Source organism: Onychomys torridus, chromosome 7, assembly GCF_903995425.1.
Source record: "Onychomys torridus chromosome 7, mOncTor1.1, whole genome shotgun sequence".
NCBI classification, from domain to species: domain Eukaryota; kingdom Metazoa; phylum Chordata; class Mammalia; order Rodentia; family Cricetidae; genus Onychomys; species Onychomys torridus.
The window spans coordinates 89,153,091-89,161,151 of record NC_050449.1 but is presented as its reverse complement, the minus strand read 5'-3'; the positions used below and the strand labels follow the sequence as shown (position 1 = coordinate 89,161,151).

Here is an 8,061-nt window from a genome sequence, read left to right as displayed (position 1 = left end):
TTCTACACTTAGTACAATAAACTTACTATTATTTTACTTATTTTTGTGTGTGTAAATATGTGTGGTATATGAGCTTAAGTGAGCATATATATGGTGGTGTATGTGCAGCCGTGTATGGCCCTAAGCAAGTGTGGAGGTCAGAGGAGGGTGTCAGGTGTCCTGCCCTATCATCTCTGCCATATTCCTTTCTGACCAGATCTCTCAGTGAACCTGGACAAGTCTGATGATACTTTTGTTGCCCTCCTCCTACAGCACTGGGCTGTAGTCATGCTGGGCTTTTTACATGGGTGTTAGGGATTTGAACTTGGGTCCTCAGGTTGAGCCACTTCCTCAGTAAAACCAAATCTTATTATAAGCAACAGTCATCCTAGGGTTCCCCATGCCATATATTTAGCCTTATGGTTCCGGGGGTTGCGGTCTGATTGTTCTTTGCTTTATATCTAGAATCCCCTTATGAGTGAGTACATACCATGTTTGTCCTTCTGGGTTGGGTTACCTCACTCAGGATGATTTTTTTCTAGTTCCATCTATTTGCCTGCAAATTTCATGCTTTCATTATTTTTCTCTGCTGAGTAGTACTTCATTGTGTATATGTACCACATTTTCTTAATCCATTCTTCAGTTGACGGGCATCTAGGTTGTTTCCAGGTTCTGTCTATTATGAACATAGTTGAGCATGTACCTTTGTGGTATGTTTGAGCATTCCTTGGGTATATGCCCAAGAGTGGTATGGCTGGGTCTTGAGGTAGATCGATTCCCAGTTTTCTGAGAAACTGCCATACTGACTTCCACAGTGGTTGTACAAATTTGCACTCCCACCAGCAGTGGAGGAGTGTTCCCTTTGCTCTGCATCCTCTCCAACATTGACTGTCATTAGTGTTTTTGATCATAGCCATTTTGACAGGTGTAAGGTGATATCTTAGAGTCATTTTGATTTGCATTTCTCTGATGATTAAGGATGTTGAGTATTTCTTTAAATGTCTTTCAGCCATTTGTGATTCTTGTTTTGTGAATTCTGTTTATCTCTTTAGCCCATTTTGTAATTGGATTGTTCGGTATTTTGATGTCTAATTTCTTGAGTTCTTTATATACTGTGGAGATCAATCTTCTGTCAGATGGAGCCACCTCCTCAGACCCTGCAACTAGTTTTTTGTAAAATGGGGTACTTGATTCTTTGTGAATGGCTTGTTTCACTTAGCACTGTTCTTCCAGGTCATCCATGTTGTGTGTGCACCAGAATCCCCTTCTATTTAGAGCTGTATGATATTTCATTGCATGTCTGTCCAGTGACTCATCTGTCATTGACATCTAGGTTGTTTATACTTTTTTTTTTTTTTTGGCTATATAAATATCACCAGAAACATGGGTGGACAAATGTCTCTTTGAGATCCTGTTTTCATTTCTTGCAGCTGTATGCCCAGAAATGGAATTACTAGCCCGTATGGTAATTCTATTTTTTATTATTTTAGGAACTGTCACACTGTTTTCTGTAGTGGTTTATACTCCTGATAACAAATGCTTCTCCAAGTCCTTGCCACCAATATTTTGTGCTCTCTCTCTCTCTCTCTCTGTCTGGTAGTGCCATCCTATACTTAAACAAATTCTCTTCATTACAGTTATTTATGTATAAGAGTAGAGAGTTGTGAGCATGGGACAGGTGTGGAGGTCAGACAACCTACAAAAGTCAGGTTTTTCCTTTCTGCATGTGAGTCCCAGGGACTGAACTCAACACCTTTCCAAGCCATCTTGCCAACCCAGCCTTCTTCTCCTTCTTCTTGTTCTTGTTCTTATTCTTGTCTTGTTGTTGTTGTTGTTCTCCTTCTTCTTCTTCTTCTTCTTCTTCTTCTTCTTCTTCTTCTTCTTCTTCTTCTTCTTCTTCTTCTCCTCCTCCTCCTCCTCCTCCTCCTCCTCCTCCTTCTTCTTCTTCTTCTTCTCCCCCTCCTCCTCCTCCTCCTCCCCCTCCTCCTCCTCCTCCTCCTCCTCCTCCTCCTCCTCCTCCTCCTCCTTTTTCTCCTCCTCCTCCTTCCTTCTCCTTTTTCTTCTTCTCAGGTTTTCACTATGTCACCTCGATTGACCTGGAACTCTACACAGACCAGGCTGGCTTCAAAATCACAACAATCCACCTGCTTTTGCCTCAGAGTAGTGGGATTAAAGACCTGTATTTTGGGGGTTTGATTTTGTTTTGTTTCGTTTTGGTTGGTGTGTGTGTGTGTGTGTGTGTGTGTGTGTGTGTGTGTTTTGTTTTGTTGTTTTTGGGGGATTTTGTTTTTGTTTTTGTTTTGTTTTGTTTTTTACAAAAGGTAGGATTTTTTTTTTTTTTTTTTGAGACAGGATCTTGCTATGTAGGCCAGGCTGGCCTCAAACTTGAGATCCTCCTGCCTCAGCATCCTGAGCTACAGATGTGTACCATTATGCCTACTGATTATTTTTTTTCTTTTTGTGACAACTTTTTGCTATGTAGCCTTGATTGGCCTAGAACTCACCATGCAGACAAGACTGGCTTCAAACTTGCAGCAATTCTCCTGCTTCTGCCTCCCAAGTGCCAAGGTCACAGGAGTGAGCCACTGTGCTCTGAAACTGCCTCTGTGTTTCAATTGTTGAAAATTAAAAGGAAAATAACATTTCTTGGCATTTTTAATTCTTGCTGGGTGGGGCACACAATTTTAATCCCAGCACTCAGGAGGCAGACACAGGTGGCTGGATCTCTGTGAGTTCAAGGCTAGCCTAGTCTACAGAGTGAGTTCCAGGATAGCCAAGGCACTCACCCAGAGAAACCCAGTCTCAAAAAACAAAAACAAAAACAAAAAAGAAAGAGAGAGAGGAAGAGAAGGAGGGAGGGAAGGAGGGAGGGAGGGAGGGAGGGAGGGAGGGAGGGAGGGAGGGAGGGAGGGAGGGAGAGAAGGAAGGAAGGGAGGGAGGGAGAGAAGGAAGGAAGGAAGGAAGGAAAGGAAATTCTGTATTCCTGAATATCATCTCTGGGGACATACTGGTGTTCATTCATTCATTCATTCATATATATTCCACACCTCCTGCTTTCTTACTAAATGCCAGACTGTGGTGGTTTCAACAGCTATCATAAGGTATTTACTACCTGACCATTTATAGAAAATAAATCGCCAATGCTAATGTAAGGCTTTGGGAAAATAAGAGTTCAATTTTGAGAGCTGTCTAATTTAAGGTTCTTTATATATCCAATCACATTACAGTTACAAAAAGCAGTAATTTTTCTTCTCCCACCAAACCTTAGCCACCCTTGTTAACAAACAGAAAGACCAACTGGGAATCAAGCATTACCTTGTCTCATTCTGTGAAACAGATCAGAGGAGAGGGTGGGGCAGACTTTTCTAGAAGTTAGGTGACCTGAGAAATGTAACCAAGCACGGTTTGCAACCTTCATGACTGTCAGTCAAATACGATAGGACAACGACATCAAGATGGACGGCTTAAGACAACGACCTGAAGGGAAAAAAATCCTAAACTTCAAAACCATCATCTATTACTGCTATTACTGCTGAAAAGTCACTGCACTGTCATCAGACTCTCCCAGATCTGGATACTGGAGATACTGTCTGGATGTCACTATGACACTGGATCCGGGAAAGCCGGTACAACCCAGGGAGGATGTGCAAGCTTTCAGCTGTTTTACCTATCAGCAGGGGTCCAGCAAAGGATCCCAGAATAGTCTACTGGTCTCTCAAAAGTGACCGCCGAGGGCTAGGGTGTGGCTGAGAGATAGAGCATGTGTTTAGCACATGCAAAGCCCTGGGTTCCATCTTCAGCAAAGGTGAGGGCCCAAGAGGAATCTCTCCATTAATCCCAGTTCTTAGAGAGGAGCGTGCCATGGTGCTTTGGGTGTTTTCTAAAGTTTGGGGGGGAGGGGGTTCTGTGTTGCTCAGTTCTGTTGTTAGTGGTTTGGTTAAGCCCTAGGAAGGTTAGCCAGTGAGAATGTGGGACTGGAGTTGGGCACACCTGGTAGGAAGCCAATCTGCTCATTTTAATGTCAGGGAGCCCCTCCTTCAAATAAAAGTACCGTCATTTCTGACCTTCATAGTTTCCATTTTATATGTATGAATAACACTCTCGTAAACATTTTCAAATGAAAACTATGGCTCCCTGGGGCAGGCACTGCTGGCTGTTTACTCCAGGTCCTTCCCCTCCCCCATTCTTCAATCCCCCAGTGGTATTCAGGAAGCCATACACCCTCTGAGCCTTGGTGCCTACTCCACTATGGCAGTCACATCCCTTGGGAAAGGCGCCTCTACTTTAGACATGAGACAAGTAGTCGGGTGTTGATAAGTTTGGGGGTAACATTTCTTGCAGAAGGCCATTGTCGTGAAACCAAGAGCCCCTGACTTACAGCAGCTGATAGTGTGCCACTGCAAGCAAAGGAGTGTCTCCAGCCATCGTCTGGTCCATCGGCCTTCCAAAAAGGGAATGGGAGGAGTGAAGAATGTTCAAACAGGAAGTGCTCTATTACTAACTTGGAACTAAATGACTGGGGATTAATTAACTTTAAACAGACGGCCATGTGGGATTTGACAATTTAAATACATCACATTCAGACTCTTGGTAGCAGTGCCATGCTAGCTAGCCAAGAGCCACTCCTGCTCTGAGAAGTGTCACAGCTCTGGGGAGCTCCCTGAGGGCCTCGGGAGTGTCAGTTAAGAGAGATCCCCAGCAGAGAAGTCTGCAAGTAGCAGGTCACCAGCAGGATCAACAGGGTGGCAGGTCTTCTGTCTCTGGCAGGTCTCGAAGGCTAGAAGCAGATGCAGTAACGAAATCCTGTCTGCGGCTGCAACGTGCTGGAGGCTGAGGCAGGAATGAGTCCCTCTGCTTCAGCCTTTGGTTGAAGCTTAGGTGCTGGCTCCAGTGAGCTCCCTGCCCAGGGCAGAAGCCTCAGATACAAGGGGATTCTGGGGAGTCTGTGTCCCAGTCTTCTGTCTCTTTCTCCTCCATCAAGTTCTCATCCTCCATTCCTGCAGCCCCAGAACTATGGAGTGTCAGCAGGACACTGAGTGGATAGATGTGGATATGCAAATAAGGTTAGAAATGGAACCAATCAGGGAAGAGCTGTCAAAAGTGACTTCTGGTTGCTCTGTGATCTCTGTGGCTCCTTTTCCAGCGTTGTGGCTGTGCTCCAGATTCCAACTGTCAAGAAACAGGGCTGGAGAGCTGGATCAACAGTTAAAGGTGCTTTTGCAGAGGACATGAGTTCAGTTCCCAGCAGCCACATTAGCCAGCTCACAACAACCTATAACTCCAGATCCAGGGGGTTCTGATGTCTCCAGTCCCTGTGGATTTCTGCACTCAAATGCAAATACCAACCAACAGATACACACATATACACATAATTGAAAATAAAATAAAACCTAAAGGAGTGGGGGTTGCAGCTAGTGTTTTTGTTACCCTTGCAGCTTCCTTGGCCTTGGGGCTTGAATTTCCTTTCCGTTAGAGAGCCCTGCATTGGAGGCCCCCCAGCCACAATCCAAGGGGGACGATGCTACCCTGCATCCATTGTAATATAGAGACACCAAACCAATATCAGCACTTCTCACTACCACATGTCTAGGCCATACATGTCTGATTGCTGTTGTCACATCAGCTGAGGTTTCTGTGTCCAGTAGCTGCAAGCCAGCTAGCTCTCACGCTCTCTGTTACTTCCTGGGGTAGGAGCCAAGGTGTGGGAGGTTGCCATGTAACGCTATTCTTGGGGAGACGTGAACAAATATTTACTCAGCCCAGATAGGGAACCAACAACAGACCAAAGTAACACACCAAAGCCCGCTTTGGTGAACCAATGCGTTTACCAGGGTTACTTACAGGAATGTGAGTGAGCAGTTACTTACAGAAGCATGGACCAAAGGCAGCTGTTTCACTGAAGGCCACCGCAGCTTGAGGTGCAAACATCAGGGCCTAAGTTCAGACACCCAGCTCTCCTATAAAACAGCCCAGTGCCAAACTGTGGGTCTGTAACCCAGTGCTGGGGAAGGGGACACAGGAGGGTCCCTGGGGCTTGCTGCTCTGGCCAAATTGGTGAGCTTTAGGTTGAGTGAAAGACCTTGTCCCGAATAAATAAACAAGATAGAAGATGGCTGGAGAAGACCCCCGAAGTGGATCTCTGGTCTCCACGTGCACCTGTACAGGAGTATGTGGGCACACATGAGAAGTGAGGAAGGGGAGGGGGAGGGAAGAAGGGAGGGAGGGATGGAGAAGAAGAAATGATTTTTATGTGACAGTTACGGAGGCAAGAAGTTCCACTGGGTCTCACTGAACTAAATATTAATCGGGTTCAATGGGACTGTGCTCCTCTACCAACAGACTGTGCTCCTTTACAGAGTTCTGAGGAGAATCCATTTCCACTCCTCAGCATCTGCGAGGCACTCACCTTTCCTGGCTCAAGTGCCCCGTGTCCTCCACCTTCAAAGCCAACAGCTGCACAGAGATGGCGGGCAGCTCTCTGACTTCCTTTTGGGTCTCATCTCCGTCCCTGACCATGGACTGGGAGTTTCTCAAGCCTGCCAGAGTAGGGGAGGATATTGGCCCCTCAAGGTTTGGACCCCCAATCATCCTCTAGTTGTCTTTGCCCAGTGGGCTGCCCCACGCCTCGGGGTGGGACCGTCTACCCCTGGAATACCTCCTACAGCCTGGAAGTTCTTAACTCCAAAGCCACGCCTTACAGCTGTTTTTGCCTTTGGAGTTCCCCGTCTCTATGGTGACAGAGGACGCAGGAAGCAGGGCTGCAACCTGCACCAGTGAGGATTTCAAAGGTCCCCATGGGGACACCGCCCTCCCCACTCCACCCCCCACAGGACCTGCTCTGTGCTTCCTCGCCTCCAGGGTAACTGGGATTTTTCCATGCGTGCGTCCTCGCCTCTGATTCCCAGGGCCTCAGCCTGTGTGCTGTTTCTAGAGTGAGATGCGTGGAGCGCTGCTCAGGTGAGGTGATAAAGCCTGGCTGCACAGGTAAGACGCACACCTGAGACCAAGATCGTGACGGGGCGTCTACAGAGACAACTGTAGACAAGCTTGTGGGAAACTCATGAATTTTAGACTTCTGCATGGGACGAACTAGGCCCTCTGCATTCTGGAGACAGTTGTGTAGCTTGGTTTGTTTGAGGGGTCCCTGGCAGTGGGATCAGGATCTACCCCTGGTGCATAAGCAGGCTTTTTGGAGCCTGTTAACTATGGAGGGGTGCTTTGCTCAACCTTGATGCAGGGGGGAGGGGCTTTTTCCTGTCTCAACTGAAGGTACCAGGCTTTGCAGACACCCCATGGGAGGAGGGGATGGGGGACGGGGAGGTTGGAGGGGAGCTGAAGGAGGGATGAGAAGGGGACCTGTGGTTGGTATGTAAAATGAATTTTTAAAAAATTCTTAAGTAATAAAAAAAGAAAAAAAGAGTTCACCCATGGTTTATTGTGATCGGCTTTGGAGCATCCAGGCCCCAACTGCATGCAGAAAGGCCCTCAAAAACTATTATCTTGGACCAGCGAGATGGTTCAGCACCATTTGACATGACAGCTTAACAACCCACCTGAGCTGGATCTCCTGAACCCACCAGAACGAATCGTGGACACAGAGAATGGATTCCATAGACACAGGCACAGAGTCTCTCCGCCTTGCCCATTCTCTCTCGTCTTTCTCTCTCTCTCTGTCTCTCTGTCTCTCTCCTCCCTCCCTCCCTCCCTTTCTCCTTTCCCCTCTCATTCAATAATGTTAACTATTTTTGTTAATTCTTTGAGAATTTCATGTAATGCATTTATCATACTCACCCCTCCTGACTTCTCTCCACCCTCACCTCCCTACCACCTTCCATCTGTTTCCCAGTTGAGTCCAGTGTGTGGTGCCCAACTCCTCTAAGGATTGGGAGTCGCCTTGGAGTATGGTAGAGCGAAGGCTGACGCTCCGTCTCCCAGCAGCAGTGAAATGCCAGTAGCTCCTCAGCTCGTGCTGGAATTTCAAGTACATTCCCCTCCCTTCCTATGCTGTGGTTCTGGCTGGCTTGGGTTTGCAAGAATCCAACTTGTCACAGCTGCTGCGAATTCATACGTGGGTCTGCTCAG

General features: G+C 46.9%; 1 protein-coding gene across 2 annotated transcripts in view; it reads left to right on the top strand.

Moving 5' to 3' along the window:
• The first annotated feature begins 6,871 nt into the window (after positions 1-6,871).
• The window catches only part of LOC118587493, a 41,519-nt gene continuing 40,329 nt past the window's right edge, over positions 6,872-8,061 (top strand). For both annotated transcript variants that reach the window (XM_036193506.1, XM_036193505.1), the window contains exon 1: positions 6,872-6,963. The gene's annotated coding sequence lies outside the window, so the exon portion shown is untranslated. The remainder of the gene's footprint in view (positions 6,964-8,061) is intronic.